This window comes from Phodopus roborovskii, unplaced genomic scaffold, assembly GCF_943737965.1.
Source record: "Phodopus roborovskii unplaced genomic scaffold, PHOROB, whole genome shotgun sequence".
Classification (NCBI taxonomy): domain Eukaryota; kingdom Metazoa; phylum Chordata; class Mammalia; order Rodentia; family Cricetidae; genus Phodopus; species Phodopus roborovskii.
The window spans coordinates 20,301,265-20,324,792 of record NW_026126407.1 but is presented as its reverse complement, the minus strand read 5'-3'; the positions used below and the strand labels follow the sequence as shown (position 1 = coordinate 20,324,792).

At 43.5% G+C, this 23,528-nt stretch overlaps 1 protein-coding gene across 4 annotated transcripts in view; it reads right to left on the bottom strand.

Annotated features, from left to right (window-relative positions):
* Positions 1 to 23,528, bottom strand: part of Tom1l2 (target of myb1 like 2 membrane trafficking protein) — a 119,232-nt gene that overhangs the window by 94,906 nt on the left and 798 nt on the right. The window lies entirely within an intron of this gene.

Below are 23,528 nucleotides of genomic sequence, written 5' to 3'. Positions count from 1 at the left end.
CACTGAACATATTTCACCAGTCTAATTTTTTAGTTTTGTTTCTTGAGACAGACTCTCACTATGTAGCTCTGACTGTCCTGAAACTTCTGCACCTGCCTCTGTCTCTTGAGTGCTGGGATTAAAGGTTTAATTTTTAATCAACCCTTTTTCTGGTTTCTATTCTATCTTGATGAATGTAGCTCTGTGGTAATGTGTGTGCTTAGCATGTACAAGGCCCTGGGTTCGACCTGCAGTACCATAGGAAAAAACAGAAAAGAAGCACAATTCTTTGCTAAGATCAAGTCAAGCCTGGCCTTTGCTGCTGATCAATTATTGACCCTAAGCTAGAATTGTAGGAGCAGAGGCAGCAGGAGACTGGTTTTACTCTCTAAATGTCACCCTTTCATGCTGGTATAATTTTAACAGAAAGTGCTTGAAAATTAGGAAGGTGCTTAATAATAAATACTACTCCCCTCCTATACTACTACATAACTCAAAACACTAAGTACGGTCTTCAGCAGGGAATAGAAAGAACTCAACACAGACCTAGATAGGAAGAACTGCCTTCCATCCACAGAGATCTCTATCTAGCTAAAGTGAAGAGTTAGTTGTGTCCCTCCCATTTGTAAGCATAACTCTTAGCCCCCTTACCATATGGTTATACTTGAAGATAGGTTCTGTGTAGAGGGGTTTAAAAGAGCAGTTCTAATTAAATCCCAAGACTATGTGGAGACAGAGCAAGAAGAGAGGTAGGTGGCCTTCTGCCAAAGCCAGGGGGGGAGGTCCTAGAGGCAGCCTGCCCTATCTGTACGTTGGCTTTGGACTTTGAGCCCCCGCAGTCATGACAATGAATTCTGTCAAAGCCACCTGATGTGTGGTACTTCAGTGTGGCTCTTTAGCAGACATCTCATTTCATGCTACTTTAAAAGATAAACTTTTAAGTGCATGTTTGTGTGCATGCACACATCTGTGTGTGGGTATATACAAGCAAGTGTGGGTTCCCACTGAATCCAGAAGAGGACATCAGATCCCCTGTAGCTACCTGATGGGAGCTAGGAACGGAATTCTGGTCTTGTACACAAGCAGCAAGTGCTCTTAACCACTGACCCATCTCTCTAGCCTTCAACACTACTTTAAATAGTAGAATTTTCTTTTGTGAGACAGAATCTCATGGAGCCTAGTCTAGCCTTGAACTTGTGAACTAGCCAGAAGATGACCTTAAACTTCGGTCCTCCTGCCTCTACCTCCTGAATGACAGAAATACAGGCTGGTATGCTGCAGAGTTTCCACAGTGATGGGGATAGAAGCAAGGGGTTTGTGCAAGGGCAAACCTCTACCAAACTGGGCCACATCCCCCGTCCTGAAGTAGGACTTTTTCATCCCCCATTTTACAGATGAGGAATCTTAGACTCAAACAGATTAGTACAGCTAGGACTCAAAGAGGCTGGGAATAGTAGCTCAATGACAATGTATTGGCCTAGGATCTACAAGGCCATACACTGAAGGAAAAAAAAAAAATACTGTCTAATTTCAAAACTTTTCTTCTTTCTAGAAGACATGACTTATTGTACTTTACATTTCCTTTTAAATTTTTAAATTACTCTATATGCATCAGTATTCTGCCTGCATGTATGTTTGTGTATCAATCACATGCATGCCTAGTGCCCACATAGACTAGAGAAGGGTATCAGACACCCTAAAACTGGAGTTTCAGACGGTTGTGAATCACCATGTGGGTACTGGAAATCAAACCCAAGTCCTCTGTAAGAGTAGCCAGTGTTCTTAATTGCTGAGCTGTCTCTCCAGCCCTGTAATTTATCTTTCATTATTTTTGTAGCAAGAGGGTCATACTATTAGGATAAATGAAGACAACAACAACAACAAAATCTTTCAGCTGGGTGTAGCACTACATGCCTGTAATCCCAAGTCTTAGGAAATAGAGGCAGGAGAATCAGGAGTCCAAGGGCCTGGCCTCCACAGTGAGTTTGAGGCCAGCCCCAGCTGTATGAGACTCTGCCTAAAAATAAAATAAACAAACAAAAATGGGGTTGAAGGGATGGTTCACTTGATAAAGTGCCTGCCAGGCAAACATGAGATCCCCAGTATCCAAGTAAGAAGCCAGGCATGATAGTGCATCCCTGTACTGAAAATGCGGAATCAGAAGGCTCTCTGGAGCTGGCTGGTCAGCCAGTCTGGCTAAGTCAGTGAGCTACAGGTTCAGTGAGAGACCCTGTCTCAAAAAATAAGGTGGGGAGCAACTAAGCAAGACACCTAGTTAGTTTTGTCTGTTGTTTTGTATGAGAAAGCAGGCTGAGCTAGCCCTGGGGAGCGAGCCAGTGAGCAGTGTTCCTGCATAGCCTCTGCTTCAGTTCCTGCCTCCAATGTTCCTGTCCAAGCTGCTTTTGGTCATGGTGTTTTATCACAGCAACAGAAACCCTCAGATAGCACTTCATGTTGACCTCTGGCCTTCTTATGCAAAGTGAACCCATATACACTGTGTGCGCGCACACACCCATACTTCAACTTTGCTTTAAATTTAAAAGACCAATAGCATATTCAAGAATATACCTGATACAGTCTAATTTAGAATTCATTAATTTCAAAAGCACTTTTGATGTAAAAAGAAAAGAAAAACAAGCAATGAGTCAGGTATTTTATACATATTATCCAATTTGAGCTTTAAATGATCCTGAGGTGCGTATTAGTCATAACCGAGGGAAATGAAACTCCAAGACATTAAGTAACACTAATGACACTCTATTCATTTTTCATTATGTATCCCAGTCTAAGCATTTCACTTTCAAAAGATAACTGAACTAAATCCACTCATCAATCTTTTACTGAGACCTGAACTTTTCGGTGTTCTCCATGCCTAAGCGAATGTGCCTTGGTTTCTTACTTGGGATGAGTAGGGCACAGCTGATGGTTCTTCAATGCCTCTATGAGCTTCTGTGGAGCTTCTATGCAAACCAGAAAAAGTGCCCCATCTCAGAGTAGAAGTAATGTCAGGATACAGCCTGCTGTGCTACCCAGTCCTTTGCTCTGTCGTCATTTTACACCTCTGGCACTAAGAGACCACACCCAGAGAAAAGGCATGGCGAATGTACTTTTCCTTACCCACTGCCCTGTTCTCCTGCACACTTTAACTCTCCTGTGGACCAAGCAACCCACGCTCCCACGCTTTGTGGTCAAACTGATTCTGTACAGGGAAGGCATAAGGCAGGGCCATGCCTATTCATAGTGGATGGTGGACAGTGGAAAAAAAAAAAAAAAAAAAAAAAAAAAAACAAAAAGCCAGGGGAGGCCACAGGAGGAATACAGCGTGCAAATGGGAAGCAGGAGCCTAGCAGCCACAGCAAGTCAAAGGGCCAAGGACACTCTGCTTCATGTTCTCACAGACCACTGCTGTTTTATGCACACATCTCCTTCTGTCCCAGACAGATGCTCCTACTCAGGGTGCCCATCTTCCTTCTTCCCACGGCCTCAAGAGTAGGAAGCAGCAGCTTGGAGCCCTTGTCAGGAAACCAGTTTCCCAATGACCCCCTGGGCTCACACTAACCACAGCACTCCTGAGCCTCCAGCAGAACTAAACACTGGGTCAGGAAGTGCATATCCTGAGACTTCACCTGACAAGGGACTGTCCCAGCTCCTAAGCCCTCTTAACTGGGTCAGAAGAATAAACAAGGCAAAGTGGGCCTTCTAGAAGCTCAGTCTCCCCCAAAACACCCTACCCCTTCCTACCCTAATCTGATCTGTGCTAAGATAGGCTATTAAAAAAAAAAAACTGCACAGGTAGTAATTGTAGCAGGGAGGCAGGGGGACCAGAGGCTCTATGATCAAATGGCATTCCCTGTAAGAGCAGCAGCTGAGCCTTGCCTTATGGGAAGAGCAGAATCTCCTCACATGAACATCAGAGAGAAGGAGAGCCACCCTGAGCAGGAAGGAAGCAAAGACCCAGCAGATGGTGGTATGCCCCTAATGATGCATGGTTATCGGAGACTAGAAGAGGGATCCCACACAGCGGCTGCACATCTTTGGCAGGTAAGTAGCGAGGGTCAGGGTGGGAGAGATACAAACACTGGACTTATCTTTTTTCTCCTGTCCCAGCATTGGGCTGGGGCACCAAGCAGGCCACCACTTTCCCATCTCTCAGCAAGTTCTTTCTTCTAGCTGGGAATGAGCCTCAACTGGGACCTCAGGTAGCAACAGGCCCCAGCAAAATTCACACTTACTTGATTCTACTGCTTTTATTTAGAACTGTCTTTCATGAGTGGTGATAAATCAAACTTAGGGCCTTGAACTTAATAGGTAAACACTATAACACTTATCAATACCTACCTCTATGCTTTTAAATTTTTATAAACTAACATTTATTATTTGTGTGGGGGGGTGTATATACATGCCCAGGCACATGCATGCTTGGGCATGTGCTTGGGTGTTTGTCAGCACACATGTGCATGCATGTGAAGATCAGACAGTCTAGGGAATTAGTTCTCCTAACATTGGACCCTGGGGTTGAACTCAGTCACCAGGTTTGTGCAGTGAGCACCTCTGAGCCTTTTCATTATTTTAATGTTACTTTGAATTAATGCCAAATGAAGAAAATAAAAGTCCTTTATAAGTAAAATTTCCCAAGTTTAAAAAAAAAAATTCCAGCAGTGGTAATGCATGCTTTCAATCCCAGCACTTGGGAGGCAACAGCAATACTCTACAAATTCAGGGCCAGCCTGGTCACCCAGAGTTACATAGTAAGAACCTGTCTCAAAAGACAAAACAAAGAATCAGTGTAGGAAAATATGCACAGAAAGTTCATAAACAAGGGAAGCTCTGAAGATGGCCCTAAGGATGAAGGGAAACTTGCAACCAATGCCTTGGAGTACAGGGAAGGGAGAGAAAAGAAACCAGGTGAATATTCTGGGTCCTGTGGGCTGGAAGGGCCCAGTAGGAAGGAGAGGCCATTCACCTTCACTTCTGTGGAGAAAGTCCTAGAGCATGGTATGTGAGTCCAGTTCCTAACGCCAATAACATGGATGTTTCAGATTGGTTCCATTATAAGGAAGTTTATTGTAGCTCATAATCCTGGAGATCAAAGTTCAGTAGGTAGTTACATCTCTGTAACTGTAGCTCTAGCTCAGCCTTTTGTAGGCAGAGGTCCCAGGAAAGCACAAGACAATCACATGGCAAGAACAAGGAAATCGTGTGTATCAATGTACATCTCTTCTGGTCTCCCTCTCATTTCTTATAAATGCCCTAGGGTTCAGTCATGGGAGCTCCATCTTATCTAATCCTAACCACCTTCCAAACAACAACTAGAGTAAGTTTCCATCAGCTTAATAATCCGTATAGAGACTGAACATTACCCCATGAAGCCATGGGGACACATAACAATTGCATTCAAACCATAGCACATGGCGTCTCTAGATGCTGGAGCCCCAGTGAGCCAGGTACTGTCTTTAGCATGGGCCAGATGTGGGTTCAAGTCTGCTCTGCCTGTCACCTACTTTCTGAGAGCCCTCTGGCACATAACTCAAACCCATGTGTAAACCTGAAAAAAAATAATACCTTGAGGTACTGCAAATAAATGACCAGCACTCCTAAACAGCACCTTTTTCTTTTTTAATTGTCACGAAACTAAATCTTAAGTTTCAATCTCTGAGAATATTCCTCAGATTTAGAGAAACAGCATTTGCCTCTTTGTTCTGACCCTAATTAAAGGATACACAAAGCATCTGATGTCTCTTTATGTCACTGCTCAGCAATGAAGAGGAGCAACATTTACTTGGAAAGATGCTATGACTCTGAAAATGAGAGTATATGTGTCACAGTAAAGTGATGAAAACTGGAGTCTGTATATAAAAGGCTGTGACCATGGGGCAGCAACAGAAATTCAGTTTCCTCATAACTGGCACGTAGATGGCACCAAGAATTGATACCCACTTGATAAACTCCATGTGAAATCAGTGAAAACGGCAACTGAAGAGCCCTTTCTTATTGTATGTGTATGAATGTTTTGCCTGCATGTATGTCTGTGCACCGAATGTATGCCTCCAAATGTGTGCTTGTAGGGGTCAGAAAGGGGCACAGAGGTGTTACAGATGGTCTTCCATCTGTATGGCCCCAGAACCACTACCCCTCCTCAGACCAGTGGGTAAGTGCATGGCACCCACCCTGAAGAGGATATGGAATGAACAGGCATTCTGGGGTTCTGTAGGTCAGAAGTTAATTCACAACAGCTGGGTGGAGGGCAATGCAGCCACGTCTGTCATAATATAAAATGCTCCCAGAGTCCCACCCAGAATCTAAACAAGAGAAATGTTAAAAAGTACACTAAAGAACAAAGATAGCCAGACAGTGATGCCACACACCTTTAATCTCAGCACTCAGGAGACAGAGGCAGGCGGATCTCTGAATTTGAGGCCAGCCTGGTCTACAAAGTGAGTTCCACGATGGCCAGAGCTACAGAGAAACCCTGTATCAGGAAAAAAAAAAAAATGTATGAAGAAATGTAAGGTCCCAAAGCCACTGCCCAGCAAGAGAATGTCTAAATGTTTGTATAACTAACTATCTATGGATTGCCATACACAGTAGAACGAAACATGCTGCCATGATAAGATCCTGAAAACATTCAATGCAATGACAATTACAGACTATAAAATTAAGCCTACACAGGATCCTTTATATAAAAGAAACCTCAGGGTACATGACCATTTGATAAGTAGCTGCCAGGCATTCCCGCCTGGAGTTCAGTGAGGGTGGTAACAGGCTTACTCATGACAGAATATGGGCTCCTATATTGTCTAATCTTTAAAGAAACAAGAATGAGTCTACGTTGTCACACAAATTGAGTAAAAGACAAACCAAGTGCTTTGGGATGCCCAGCTGGCATAAGAGGCCACAGGCATAGCCTCTGTGTAGAAAAATGCTATGGGAAGACCTCTCCCAGCCACCCAAGACACATCACACTTCTTCTTGCCAACCCAAGAGAAAGATTGTTACTCGAACTTTCCCCCAAAGAAGCCTATGGCCACTCTGACAGTTGATGGTTTAAAGATTACACCCAACAGACCACTCCCTCCCCATGCAGCAGCCTCTGTCCAATCCCTTGATTGATGAGCCTGGGATCATATCATAACCAGCACTGTGAGTCTATCAAGACTTAAAACTGAAGACTCCTCGGAACATTCTTTCACATAAGAACCTTAATCAGTGATTTCAGTAAAAAGATGAAGGGCATTTTTTCCTCCTCCAAACTCCCTTGTCCCTCTCTGGTCAACTCCTGCTCACCCTTCAAAACCAGGTCCAGGCACTTCTGGAATGTTCTACTCTCCACACCACACTCAGTAGACTAACTGCCTTTCCTGAGCCTCCCGCTGGTCTTGTTTCTCTTCTATCACAGGGCCGCACCCTGGGTTCTGAAATAACAGGCTTCTGTGAATCTCTCAGTGCAGACTCGTAGGCTCAGCCCCAAACAAGACACTCAGGGTCCTGGGTCAAAGGCTTGTCCCTTGGTCTGTTTCCCAGGGTAGTTCCTGCTTATCTAGGTATCCAGGGCAGGGAGCTGCCCTCCCCTCCCCCCAGAATCATTAAATTACTGAAAGACAAGACAATGCTGTCAATCTGAGGAAGTGCTATGATTTCTCCTTTGTTGCATAATCACAAATGATCTCCCATATCTCTGGGTTCTATCTTGACTCTAACCCTACCACACCAGCTGGCTAAAATCTATTTCAATGAGAATTTGAAAGTTTTTTTTTTTTTTTTTTTTTGTGACAACCATATACAGTGTCACCCCAGGAATTATGAAATGCTGCAAAACAGAGTATTTACCCATGGTTCTCATGCTCTGCTCTCTTCTAGATACACATCCTTAATTTTGGTTCTGTGTAGGTGCTTCACAATATACCCCCAAAGGTATGTAAACAGCGTTCACACTCATTAACATGGCTGTTATCAACAAAACCAGAAAAAAAAAAAACGATGTCAGGGAAGGTATGGAGAAATGTGACCCCTTGTGCACTTGCTCACTCTGCACAAAAACAAAACAGAATGGCTGCTTAGGAAAACAGTATATAGGTGCCCCAATAAATTAAAAGTTGGCTGGCAAGCTGAGTATGGTGGCACATGTCTTTAATCCCAGCACTCGGGAGGCAGAGGCAGGTGGATCTCTGTGAGCTCAAGGCCAGCCTGGTCTACAGAGCACAGTGAGTTCAAGGACAGACAGGGTTATGTAGAGAAACCCTGTCTCAAAAAAAAAAAAAAGTGACTGGTTAGGGCTTGATGTATAAAATAGCTTGAGATGTTTAGTATTTGAAAAAAATCAATTCCAATTTCAAATGCACAAATCTTAAAACGTAAAATGTAAATGTGTGGTAGAATCTGGAAGGAAACGGTTAAGATTAAAGGAATAAGAATCTGTGTAAATTTTCAGATGGAAATACTTAAGATTTACTGGAGATGTGCCACTTTCACAGATCTTGACTATTTATGAACAAAGGTAATCACCAGAAACATTCACACAAAGCCTGCAGTGTACTGAGAGGTAGTACAGAAGCTGTTTTTTTTTTTTACATGTTGATCCCAGTTCCCTCTCCCTCCCTCCTTTTCTCCCTCCCTCCCTCTTACCCTCTCTGCCTCACAAGCACCCTGACCACCCTCCCCTCCTATCCCCCCACCCCAATTCCACATGTAGTGCAATGCCATCCGGGTGGGGTCATGTAAATCTGTCAAGTCTTTTGAGGTAGGGACTAGGACTTCTCTCCTGCCTCTAGGTTAAGGCAGTATCCCTCCTTGGGGGATGTGCCCGAAAGGTCCTTTTGTGCACCAGGGATACATCCTGTTTCCACTGTCTGAGGTCCCTTAGACTTCTCAGTCCTTCTAGCTGAGACCCATATTCAGGGGGTCCTGAGTCGGTCCCATGCTGGATTCCCAGCTATCAGTCTGGGGGCCCATTAGCTGTTCTTATCCTGGAACTAAAATACTCTCTGTTCTTACATGCAGACTGGAAACCCAAGTGCTTCAATGCTAAAACATTTAGCTACTTTTTCTAACTAGCAATATCATTAATATTATTCATGATATTTGCTTTTACCCTCATGCACTTAAAAACAAGTTCTATTCAGCTCTTTACTGCTCTTTTAGAAACTGCTGTCTCTTTTGTATGCGTTGTCATAAGCCATTAAGATATTTATCACCTCATGATAATATGAGGGTACCTTATCCTATTTGCCAAATGTGGTCTGTGTCTAAGATGTTCATAATTCCTTGGAAAAATAAAATGCTAATTTCTTTGTTTAAAAATAAATTACTCACACACACACATAAATTTTTTTAAATTAAAAAGAAATTAAAAGTTGGAGAAAAAAACTAAAAATCAATTTACCATATTACCCAGAAATTCTATTTCTGGCTATGTGCCTAAATGCATCAAAAGCAAGAATGGGTAGTTTTATGTCAACATGACACAAGCTAAAGTTATCTGAGAGGAGGGAACATTAATTAAGAAAATGCCTCCCTAAGATCAGGCTGTAGGCAAGCATGTAGGGCATTTTCTTAATTAGTGATTAGTGGGGGAGAGCCCAGCCAATTGTGGGTGGGGCCATCCCTGGACTAGTGGTCCTGGGTTATAGAAGAATAGAAGAAAATAGGCCAAGCAAACTAGAGGAAGCAGTCTGGTAAGCAGCACCGCCCCCTTAGCCCCCCACCCCCTCCACCTCTGGCCTCTGCATCAGCCCCTGCCTCCAGGTTCCTGCCCTGACCTCCTTCAGTGATGAACTACAATGTGGAAGTGTGAGCCAAATAAACTCTTTCCTCCCTAATTTGCTTTTGGTCATGGAGGTTTCATCACACAATAGTAACTAACCCTAACTAGGACAAAATATTTGCGCGTTCCTATTCATAAATGTATAACAGGATGTAGTCTGTCCACAAAATGGAATATTACTCAGCATTTAAAAAGAAGAAAAGCTGGGTATGGTGTGGCACATGCTTTTAATACCAGAACTCAGAGGCAGAGGATCTCTGTGAGTTTGTGGCCGGCCAGTCTGGTCTCCAAAGAGTTCCAGGCTAGCCAAGGCTACATAGTGAGACCCTGTTTCAAAAGAAAAAAGTCTGACTTTTGTCATGTAACATGGAAGAGCCCTGAAGATATAGCAAGTGAGTTAAGTCAGCTTTTAAAAGATAAATGTTGTATAGTTGCATTTCTATGAGGCTCTTAAGTGGTCAGATTCTTAGACAGATTATAGAATGGTAGTTGCTTGGGAATATGAGGGAATGGAGAGTTAGCTTTTCATTTCTGTTAGGAAATATTTTTAAAAGCTTCTGGAAATGAATGGTGGTGATGGCTGTGCACAGACATTAAATGTGAATGTACCACCGAATTCTGTATTTGAAATAGCTATGGTGGCAAATATTACATTATTTGCATATACATTTTGCCAAAATAAAACCACACGTCTGAAGAATTGCTCAAGATGCAGTTGATTTTTAACAATCTTCTCAAAAGGTACTGAAGACATGCAGTGTCCCATGTCACTTTCTCAGTCCTGACAGAACAGAGACTCACAGTCCCCATAAAACAACTGACCGCTTTCTTGGAGGGAGTCCTCAGCTTTACCTGGGTCCTGACCTGTGCTAGGCAGCATTCATATGGATGGGTCCAAACAGTGTACACCTGATCTTACTGACCTGCCCCATGCATAATTCCACAGGAAGCCAGGGGAGATGGGTGACAGCAGCAGGCTGTGCTGTGGACTTCATTGAGCTTCAGTCCTGTTGGGGTATTTGAGTCTAAGAAAGTGACGAGAGGTAAAATTACACAGCCCACATCCTTAGAACTTCCAGAGAGAAAGCTCAAAAACAAGAAACAGACTTGGTTCCAAACACGTAACATGTGACCTGGAGCCTACCACCCACTGAGCACCGCAATGAGGAAAGCCAGCTTCCTCCAACACTTCAATATCCACAGGAATAAACATAATTCTTCTCTTCCTCACACCAGTACGTTCTCAGGGTAAATCCATATTCCTCATCTCAGACATATTTTCCAGATGGAAGACAGGAAGCCTGGAAGTATGCCGACAGCTAATAACCACACTTAAATAATTATTTACCAAATACATATAAAAAGCCATGCCAAAATACATATAAAAGCCATACATACCACTGTAGACTAGGAATTTTTGGCAGCAGAAGGCCTCAAACTAGCCCGGAAAGGAGTTATGGGTCTAAACCACAAGCAAGTGAGATTGCTACACCGGGGCCATAATGAGCTGCTGCACAAGAATAGCAAAGTGCTTTCGGGGGCCAGCAAGGGAAGAGACAGGAAAGAGCCCAGCAGGTGAAGGCCTCCTATTCCAGGCTCAGCTCAAGAGTGGTTCAGGAGATGGGGAGTCCCAGGAGGTTTCTAACAGGTGTGCCCCACATATGGGACATACAATGTAGAGAGTCAAGGAGAACAAAGGAAGGACACCGGCTACTGGTCAGGCAGGTCAGGGCTAGACTAAATTAGGGAAGACAAAAACCAAGGTGAAACAAATGTTAAAGACATTATGAAACAAACAAACAAACACCAACAGCAAAATCTGCAGACAAGAGCGGCAGAGCCTCTCGGTCGGTTCAGAGGGACTCGCCAAGCTCCTCACCCCCCTTCTTTTGACATTGCTCACCCCTGGAACAATCTGTCTTATGTGTATATGAAACTGAAACGAATGCATCCCAAGGACACCTTTTTAGAAATGTGCCATTACAAGTGACATTTTCGGGTGTCAGAGTTAGTCTTGTCTGCTGGTGGATCGAATGTGCCCAGCTGACAAGTGAGAAGACTGTGACATCAACAATTATAGAAACAAACTCAACCTAGAATCTGGAAATCAAACTGTTCTTCCCATCTCTTCCAGCACCTTCAGCAGACAATATGCTGGGCCCCTGGCAGAGGGCCCTCACTTCACAACGGTAGCAGCTCAGGGAGACTGGAAGGACGCCAAACTTCATGACCTTTCAGGGTAGCAGGTGGTGAAAATACCATGCACAGGTATAGGATTTCTCAGGGCCAGAAGACAGCAGAAGACCTGTCAGAGCATCACTAGGAATAAGCACAAAACAGCCCACGCCATGTGATTCCACTTAACTGTACTCCCAGGCAGGCAACGCTTACCTACAGAGACAGACAAGATCAGTGTCTGCCTCAGCAGGTATGCTGACAGGAAGCCTGCCTGGGTAGGGGCATGGGGAAAAAAAAAAAACTTTCTTGAATGAGATTGATAGTTTTTGTCTTGGCAGGGTATAGACTACAAAATGCATGCTCTGTCAGAAATGTAATGACAAAGACTTCAACACTGCATTTCCTATTTAAAAATAAAAAATAAAAAAAAAAAAAAAAAAAAATATACCTAAGACCCTGTCTCAAAACAAAAAAAAAAAAAAAAAAAAAGGAAAACCGTATCTTAGTGGAAAACATCAGAAAACAAATATACAACATTTATTTTAAAATACACAAATAAATGTATCATATACACAGGTATAAATAAATGTATGAACTGGATTCTTAAGAATACTCCTATAGAGGAGTAAAAGTCTTAAGACAAACTAAAAACCACTTTTATCTTATAAAATTTGTTCCTTCAGTTGCAGGAATGAACCAGAAGAACCTGTTGTTCAAATACATAAACAAGTAGGACATGACCTATGCAAAGTCACACAGCTAGGCAGTAGCAGAGCACTAACCTATCCCAGACTTCCCAGGTCCTAGCCTGAGATATTTCCTGTTTGAAATGAGTGCCAGAAAAAGCCAATAAAACAGAAGCTAAAGGTGATTTTAAGGACCAGTTTCATTGAAGTCATCAAACCTGAAGCTACAAATAATAAAAAGTATCTGTCTCCATGAGAGTGAGGTAAGTGCCCCTCCACTAAATGACACCTGCTACTGCCTCACTGAGTCTCTCTACCATAACAAACAACCAAATGACTGGCAAGGAACTGTGGGTGAATAAAAGCCCTGTGGATGTCATAAAACCGACTCAGTATGGGACCTTGGGAGGGTTCCTACCATAGCAGGAGAAACATGTATTGCCTTTGTTCAGATTCCTGGTATGATCTGGAGTAATGTCTTTTGTTTTCTTTTGTTTTCTGAGACAGGGTCTCACTGTGTAGCCCTAGTTGTCTGTAATTCACTAAGTAGACCAGGCTGGTCCCTGAACTCATAGAAATCTGACTACCTGTCTTCCTACCTGGGATTAAAGGCATGTGCCTTCATGCCCAGCATCGATAAGATGACTAGGAGTTGGGGACCCGAGTTTGTTTGTATGTTTTTAAGAGATACAGACTTGATGCTACTCAGGGTTACCTCCAATTCCTGAGCTCAAATGACCCTCTCAACCCAGCCACCTAAATAACAGACTACAGTGTATACCACTGTGCCTGGTATGACTCATATTTTATTGTCTAGGGACCCTAGGCTTAGAACTGAAAAACTGTCCTCAAGGACTTGACCAGAACTCAAAAATCTGTGCCCTTAACTCCTAAACTGCATAGCTCAGGGATTATTTGTACAATCGAGTGAATGAATGTCTGAATGACTTCAATGCCTGGAAATTTAGGAATAGTTTCTTAAATCCAGATCAGTCCTTGCACCATTAATGGTCCACCTTTCCTGGTCGAATTCTGTGAGCAAGCATCCTCCTCCCAACAGGTTTTCTGATGACTGACTTGACAGTGTGCTTCTCCAACCTCCCTGAGGCCTTCCACCCAGAAGGTCTGTGGAGGTCACTCTCTGGGCTTGTCAGGGAGCTGCAGTTGTGGGTGGATGATGAGAAGGAACTTAAGCAGACACTAGATTATAAAATTGTGTCAGCTGCTGTATCAAAGGAGTCAGCTGCTGTTTTAACCATTAGTGAAGTGCAAGCTTGGTAGTCTCATAAGCATATCAAAAATTCTCTTTGGAGTTATATTTTTAAATTAACTCAAGTAGAGAACAACTCACTCTAGCCTAGACTAGTCTTGAACTCACTGTAGCTCAGGCTGACCTCCAACTAAATAATCTCCTTTCCTAAGACTCCTGAGTGCTGAGATTATATGTGTGAGCCACTACATGAAGCTTGAGAGAGAGATTTCATCTCAGAAAATTGGGCTGTGAATCTTTCAGAGCTGGCAACAAGAACAGGGACTCATGATAGGAATGCTTTTTCTTCCCCTTCTCCTCCAGGGAGAAATCATAGTTCTGGCAGATCATTAGTCAGAATAAGGGAATGTGGCTTGGGAAATTGTGTGGCTGGGGAGTTTGAAAGCTGACTTTGCTAGTGCTTCCTGAGGGATTCTTGGTTTCTTAGGTTTGCTTCTGAAATTCTTCTTTCTTAGATTTTTTTTTTATGTGTATGAGTGTTTTGCCTGTATGTATGTATGTGTGTGTATACACCACAGGCATGCCTGGAGCCTGCAGAGGTCAGATGAGGACTTTAATCCCCTGGACCTGGAGTTACAAGTAGTTGAGCCACCATGTGGGTCCTTCAAGAGCCAGTAATCTTAACCACTAGGCCACACCTCCAGCCCCAACCTCTGAAATGCCTAAACAGCAACTCAGAGAATTAGAGGGTTCCAGATAAAGAAGCCCTGGCTTCCTTTGGCCTAACCCTCTCATTTGTATAGGGGAAACAGGCCCAGAGGCAGTAGGCCTGTGCTGTTTTTACCCACACAAATACTTTCCACACCAAAATGTGGACTTTTCCCCACACCACCTGGGAATCCTCTAATTCTGTTCAGTCCTACGTTTCTGACTGCTTGGAATGGATGCAGACCCCACTGGGTTGATTCCTATACAACCATGCCCACTTCATACATCAGTGAACCTTAGCTACTACCTCTTTGCTTCTAAGTAGCCAGCTCTGAGTTAAACTCCAGCACAATTAAAAAACAAAAACATGGCACTTCTTTTGGGACAGAAGGGTACTACTGGGGAGGCTATTGGGGGTAGAAAAGTTCAAGCAGAGAAGCAGAATAGGGAGATGGAGAAAAGGGAGAAGTAGGGGAAGAGTCATCTACTAAATATATATACAAAAGCCACAAGGAAGCCTGCTAACTAAAAAATGAAGTTTGGCCGGGGCAGGCGGTGGTGGCACACACCTTTAATCCCAGCACTCGGGAAGCAGAGACAGGTGGATCTCTGTGAGTTGGAGGCCAGCCTAGACTACAGAGTGAATTCCAGGATGGGTTCCAAAGCTACACAGAGAAACCTTGTCTCAAAAAACTAAAATAAATAAATAAATAAATAAATAAATAAATAAATAAATAAATAAAATTTGAGGCCAGGAGATGGTGGCACACTCCTTTAATCCCTGTGCTCAGGAAGCAGAGGCAGGTGGATCTCTGTGAGTTTGAAACCACTCTGGTCTACAGAGTAAGTTTCAGGACAGCCAGGGCTACGCAGAGAAACCCTGTCTCAAAAAACCAAAGAGAGAAAGAGAGAGAAAAAGAGAGGGGGGAGAGAGAGGGAGGGAGGGGAGAGGGAGGGAGGGAGGGGAGAGAAACACACCAAGTGAAACAGACACAAAAGGAAAAATCCTGAATGGTTCTTCACATGAAACTCCTACAGAGTTAAGTTCATACTGTCCGACACAGAATGGCAGTTACAGGGAGAGGGCCCAGGACATGTTTTTTCAGATTTGCAAAATAAAGTGGTCAGTGATAGATGGTGGTGATGCTCCCCACAAAAATGAGCACTGGTACCACTGTACCAGGGATTTAAATGGTTAAACAGGGGCTAAGGAATACCCCAGTCATGTAAGGACCTATGCTTGACCCCTCAAACCTACATTAAAGTTCACCAGGGCCAGCAGCCAAATCTCTGAACTAGCTCCAAGCCAGCCTAGTCCACAGAGTGAGTTAGTTCTAGGCCAGTCAGAGCTACATAGTGAGACCCTGTCTTAAAAAACAGAAAAGAACACTGGAGAAGCAAAGACAGGAGGATCACTGGGTCACAGGCCAGCCAGTCTAGCATAATTGGTGAGCTTCAAACCAGTGAGAGACCCTGCCACTTCCTAAGGGTGACACCTGAGGTTGTCCTCTGGTCTCCATTCACAAACACAGGCATAAAAATAGTCAAAATGATGAATTGTATCATAGGCATTTTACTGGGGGGGAGAGACTAGGCTGGCCTTGGACTCAAAGATCCACTTGCCTCTCCTCCCAGGTGCTGGTTTAAAACATGTGCCACCCCCACCCCCCCACCAACACCCCATCCCCCCACCCTCCTACCCCCACCACCCACTCCCCACCTCCACCCCCACCCCGGCTTTAACAAAGTGATTTAAAGACAGAAAATGACTGGACACAGGTACCTTCATTGAGCAGTTAGTGCAAACAGTGCATGACAAAAACTGGGCTACACTTACACATTTTGCTTTTCTCCTGGCAAAAACAACACTGAGTTGCAAGGCCAAATCATGCCACAAACAGAAGGAAGCTCTCAGGAGGCTGCTTGAAGAAAGGGGCGTAGCAGGCTTGATACTCAGATGGAGAAAATCAAAGAGAATCTTTTATCAGGAGAAAGGAACACTAAATAGGGGCCAACTCTGAAACTAGCTTGAATAAACCCTCTTTTCTAACCACAAGGGCCAGAGAGATGGCTCAGTGCATAAAGTCACTTGCACACAGGCTTGAGGACCTAAGTTCAATTCCTGAACCCACAAGATGACTGACGAAAACTGACTCCCAATCATTGTCCTCCGACCTCCACCTGAGCACTGTGGCATGCACACAACCACACTCATACACACATACAAAAGATACATGGAAAAATGTAAACCAAGCTGGGGAGCTAGAGAGAAGGCTCAGCAGCTGAGATTGATTGAGTCTTCCTGAGAGCCTGGGTTTGCTCCCCAGCGCCCACATGGCAGCTCAAAAGCATCTGTAACCCAAGTTGCAGGGGATCTGATGACCCCTTCTGATCTCCCTGGACACTGCATGCACATGGTGCATAGACTTATACTCAGGCAAAATACCTCATGATTCACACATAAAATAATAAAAGTTTAAAAGAATAAAAGAAAGCTGGCCTAGTCCCCAAAATGTAAATGTTATTATATCCTTTCAGACTACTGGGTCAGCCAAAAAACGGATTTATCTGCCAGGCCAAGAGTAACTTCCCTCATGCTGTACTCCCCACAGAACTGTGTTTATCCCTGCCCCTCACTGACATCCCAGTTCTAAAGTCAGACAATACTAAGTACGGGAGATAATACAGGAACATGCTGAGAGTTAATTCTACAGTTAATACTGCTTTCCAAGGAATGAAAAAAGACAAGAATAAGAAAAATCTCAAGGAATCAGTAAGGAAGAAGGAAGGTTACGATGGAAATTTTATTCTCCTTTGTATTTTTCTGTATTTCCTATTTTCTCTGGTTGCCAATGTTTTTTTGTTTTGTTTTGGTTGGTTTTTTTTTTTTTTTTTTTTTTTTGAGCACAGTAATATGAGAATGTGAACTATCCCAAATAGTGCCCTGGGTGGTGACACTCCCAGAGGTCCTGCTTACATGTGTTAAACAGCGGAAGAGAAAGAGCAGCTGGCCCCTAATGTCTTTCCAATCTGGTGTTTTATAACCTATCCAGACAATAAAGGATAAATGTTCTCAGAACCCCAGACCTTGTCCCAGTACTCCAGTGACCTTTCATTTCTGAAGGAGGATCATAAGGGGTGTCCCTGTCCCTGACCTTGGAGCAAGTGTTACTGCAGCTAATTTGCTAGTAGGACCCCCCCCCTTTTCACTCTGCACAGGTGGGGCTCTGATGCTAAAAGAGGAGAATGATCTTCTTGCAACTGCAGGGCAGCCCAGTGCAACTCCTAGAGGCAGAGTACTAGGTGTAGATTCCAACTCCCTCACTACTAGCCACGGGACCCTAAGTAGGTTAATACATCTTTGTGTTGCCTTGATGGTTCCCATCTGCAAATCAGAGATAATAACAGGATCTCTTTACACCACTGCTGTGAAGACTGAATGACCGTAAGATGCAAGGAGCATTTTAGCCTCTGGTACATAGGAATTTAATACTGAACTTAAAAATAATATAAAGAAAACATTTAGCTACTCTTATTAATATCCTTCTCCTCTCCCTTATTCTCTTACTTCATCCTTCCTTAACCTGTCCCATCTTACCCAATCACTTTCTGTCTTATATGATCTAGGTACCTGTCCAAGTTCTTTGTTGATTGAATGTCCTGGCATGTACAGGTGGGCAATGTAAAGCCACTGAAGGTCTAAATAGATGAATTTGAAATAATCACCCTAAGTCCATATTTAGTGTTTAAAGAAGAGATGAAAAGAAGTCAAACATCCCATCGATAGCAATGATTCTCACAGTGTACCAGCGAGAGCAGCAGCATGGCTAGGGAGATGATTAGAAACACAAAGCTCTAGACCCTGCCTCAGAAACTTTTAGAGTGGGACACTGCAGGCCTGGGTTCTAGTGCTGATGAATTGTGCATTCTGAGTCCAAAAAGTGCCAAGTGAGCACTGGCCAGGAGTGAATGCCAAGCTTCGCTCTGCCACTGGCCTACACATGTCTCTTAGTTTTACAGAGCACGGGTTTCTTTAAGAGAAACAGAAATGACAAGATTCAAATAATCCAGTGTTCTGAGGATTCAATGATATTCTGTGCAGAGTCTGCATATTGTAAGTTCCTTTCAGTCTCCTGTGTATCATACACAGTTGCAAGGACTAAATGAAATGATAAAGCCAAAGGGTTTTGTGCAACTGTTACAACACTGAGAGGGACAACTAATTATTCTTGGTATAAATAGGCATGCTACAGTTCGTCATCTCCCATTCACAGGACACACTGGGCAGCACTTCATTGTCCAACACCACCCAGTCTCCAAACACAAACTCAGTGACTATCTGCCTCCTGTCTGTGGCTAAAGTACTTTGAAGGAAAGAGATAATTTTTGAATTGAATACCTCAAAACATTTCTAACCAACACAAGAAAAATGGCAGGCTCCTGAAGGATACCATGAACCTGACTTGGAGAACTCCTGATACAATGCATTCAACTTCATCCAACTCTGAGTAGTAGAAGGTTGAGATATCTTGAATTGGTTTAATTTTTCCCCACACTTCTTAGCTCCAAGCTGCACATTCAGCTAGCAACCACCTTCCAGAACAAAAGACAGGATCTGTACATGATATGCACAAATAGTTATGTCAGGCTGTGTTCTTAGCTGCCAGTACCACACAGGCAGACTAAGCATGGAACCAAACAGCACCACATTAGAAGTCTACAAAAATTTCTCCAGGGGCTGGAGAGATGGCTCAGTGGTTAAGAGCACTGGTTGCTCTTCCAGAAGTCCTGATCTCAATTCCCAGCAACCACACGGTGGCTCACAACTATCTGTAATGGAATCTGATTTCCTCTTTTGGTATGCTTGAAGACAAACAAGACAGGTCACCAGCCACTCCAGCCCAGGACATGTCTAGTGAGGATGTTTTCTCTCCTCACTAGATAGCTCCTTGATAGTAGCTTTTAAATATCTGCACACCACACTTGCTAGCACTCATAAGGCCCTGGGTCCAAGCACAACCCCACAAACACCTTATGCATAACCCCACAAACACCTTATTCCCAAGGCCTGGGTCCTTACAGATACTTAGAAATGGCCAAGATACTTAGGTATGAGGTATGTGCAGCTAATGACTTAATGGAAAATGAAGTCTAGAAACTAAAAGTTGAAGCTAATTAATGAAAGTCACACATAGCACTGGCTTCCAATCCTAGCTCTCTCTCTCTCTCTCTCTCTCTCTCTCTCTCTCTCTCTCTCTCTCTCTCTCTCTCTACACACACACACACACACACACACACACACACACACACACACACAAAGTTATCTTTGACATTGCCCACCCTAAGCAGAGCCTCATCTTGTCACTCGACCCTACTTACCACATTCCCCACAGCCACCTCTCTCCATTCAGTCTGGTTGTCAGATAAGCCCATGTCCTTTCCCCTCTCCCTGCTCATTCAGTTGTCCCCCCAAAGCTCACCAGATCCTTCTCTAACTCAGAGGACACACCCACTCCTGTCCTCCACCCTCTTCTGACATCTTCTAAACTCCAATGCTCATCAGCAGTCCAGGCAGCTGTGTTTTCTCCCAAAGCCCCAAACCCCAGGACCAGAATTCCTGGCTCTCTCACCGACCAGCTAAGCAGTCATTTCACTCCTCTGAGCCTCAGTTTCTTCATCTCTAAAGTGGGAAGGGCAACGTATGACAAAACAGCTGGAAGGAAAAAAATGATCCTTGTAGAATGGCCTTTAGCTACTGTCTTAAATGTTTATGTTTATGTGTATGTGCCTCCATGCATGTATGTACACCACAAGCACGCAGGAGCCCATGGAGATGAGAATAGGTTATCAGTTCCCCTGGAATTAAAGTTATAGGCAATTGTGAGCCACCATGTGGGTACTGGTATCCGATCCTGGGTCCTCCACAAGAATAATAGGTGCTCTTAACCTCTGAGCCATCTCGCTAGCCCCATAGTTGCTATTACATAATTTAGAGATTTACCTATTTATTATTTGTATGTATATGGGTAGTCTGCCTACAATATATCTGTGCATCACATACATACTTGGTGGCATCCACAGTGCCAGAAGACTCTCAGAGTTCTTGAGAAAGGAGTTACAGACAGTTGTGAGCTTCCCTGTGGGTGCTGGAAATCAAACCAGGGTCTGTGGGAAGAGCAGCCAGTGCTTTTAATTGCCGAACCACCTCTCCAGTCCCAGATGCTGTTTAAAGCAGTAACCTTGTAGTTGTATACCCTCTCCTCATCCCCAGAACATACTTATTATTGTTGCTGATGGTGTCTCTTTTTTTTTTTCAAGATTTATTTATTATGTATACAGTGTTCTGCCTGAATGTCTGCCTGAAAGCCAGAAGAAGGTACCAGATCTAATCACAGCTGGTTGTGAGCCACCATGTGATTGCTAGGCACTGAACTCAGGGTCTTTGGAAGGGCAGCCAGTGCTTTTAACCACTGAGCCATCTCTCCAGCCAGCTGATGTTGTCTTGAGATAGAGTCTCATGTAGCCACAACAGCCTCAGAATCTCTATGTACCTGAAGCTGACCTTGAACTTCTGATCCTCCTGGTTCTCCTCCTGGGATTACCAGCAAGTACCACCATTCCCAGCATATGTACATAGTTAAAGAAATCACAATGCCAAAAATCAGGTTTACTCTTTGCCACGATACTACAGAATACTACAGAATATGTCAACTTATCATTTTTCCAAGCTAAAATAACTAAGGCCTAGCTGCTGGCTATTGGCTTCCTAGCAACAGAAACCCTTCATCATCTTCATGACCAAATTTATTTTTTTATGATTTACTTATTTATTATGTGCTATGTGTGTGTTTGCCTGTATTTATGTATATATGCCACATGCATGCCACAGAGGCAAAAAAAAAAAAAAAAGGTGTCAGATCCCCTGGAACTGCAGTTGCAGATGGTCATGAACTGCCTGCTATTGGACAGTGAGAACTGAACTTGTTTCTTCTTCAAGAGCAAAATGTGCTCTTAATAAGATCCAGCCCCTCAAGCGTCTTTTATAAGCAATAACAGGGCTAAGGCTGGGGAGAGTATTTTCTTTCCCAGGTCATAAACCAGTCCCATCACATGGCCTCTTCTGATAGAAAACACAACCCTGACTTAATTATTCTGATGTGAACACAGAGATGGCCTAGTCTCTACAATGTTCCAGAAAAGATACCAATTGCTGGTAGGCATAGTCCCCTTCAAACTGCACACTCTGAACACAAGCCTCTCCCCATCCTTCCCTCCTTTCTGCTCAGCAGTCACACTAGGGCTCAGGAGGACCATATAATCTGGGGTTCTACAGCCAAGGCCATTCAACCCAGGTCACATCTAACATATTTATTTTTTTATGGCCACTCAAATACCACTATACTCCTTATTTCTCCTTTTGACATTCTACCCTTTATACCTTCCAGCTTCATTCCCCAACCCTATAAAACCCTCAAGTTCACTGGCTTGAACTCAACACTGGATTGAGATGTGAGTTTGGACAGCAGTAAAATAACACTTGAAGACAGGGGCAAAACAGGATCCTAGCACCCCTCATCAGACAGATCACAAATGCCCATAATTTTGCTCTAAGTGATTCAATGCCTTACTCCACAGGCACCCACATACACATACATGTATGTATACGTTCACACAGACACATGCATATACACATACACACAAATAAAATAGAATATTTTCAAAAAGAGAGGGGAGTCTGGAGAAATGACTGAGTGGTTAAGACCACTTGCTGCTCTTCCAGAGGACTCAGGTTTTATTCCCAGCACTCACATGGAAGCTCACAGCTGTCTTTAACTCCAGTTCCAGGGGATCCTACACCCTCTTCTGGCCTCTGTGAGCACAAGCACACAAGTGGTGTAGAGACATACATGAAGGCAAAACAAACACATAAAATTGAAAACACTAGAGCGATACTGGAGTAGGCAACAGAAAACAAAGTGTCACAGAAGTGGGAAAAGACTTTCGGGCCCCCAGTATCCATGGTCACTTACAAAAGACACTGGACCAAAGAAGAACAGAATGCCCCTAAAATGCCATGCAACCAACAGAAGAGGCCTCGGTAAGTTCACAGGCCACTCTAACGTCTGGAAAGTAGGATAAAAATTCATATGCAAAGCAGAGAATAAGCAAATCCTCACTGCCTGGACTAGTCAGACCCAAAGGACAGTACAGATCCCTGTTCATACAAGATACTGAACCAGCTTAATATTTAATTTTTAAACATTTTGTGTGTGGGTGTTTTGTTTGCCTGTATGTCTGTGCACCATTTACATGCCATGTATATAAAAGGGGCCAGAAGAGGGCAACCAATCCCCTGGAACTGAAAGTACAGCCAGTTGTGAGCCACTATGCAGGTATTGGGAATTGAGCCTGGATTAACGGCCAGTGCTCTTAACCAGTGAGCCAGTACTCTGGCTCTAAAACATAGTCTTAAAAGACACTAATCAGCATTTTTGACAGATCCCTTGGCATAAGTTCCTGCCTTGGGTGAAAAACCAAATTGCTTGTTTTTTATTATTATTATTATTATTATTATTATTATTATTATTATTATTTGCAATGCTGGAGATCAAATCTAGGATTTTCTGTGTGCTTAGTTAGCTCTACCAATGAACTATGCCCCGGTCTGCACGTAGCTTTTTCAGTAAGGAAACTTCACAGTGGCCGCTTTGCCTGTGCTTTTCCATATGTGGCATCTCTGGCTCCTTACAGTATTGACAGGTGACCTGAGTACTGTACTACCAGCAAGATTTCAGTCTTGGGGGAACAAGAGTCAATGTCAGGAACACTGAGTATCAACAAGGAAGGTTAAAAACTTGATAAATTGGAATGTCCCACCACATCTTATCCCTAAACACCTGGTATGACAGACAAGAGAACGAGGTCAAGAGGAGAATCCCGGGCAAAGTCACTACGAGAGTCCAAGTTTCCGGGTTCCAGTGCAGTGCTTATCAACAAGCAGCACGGG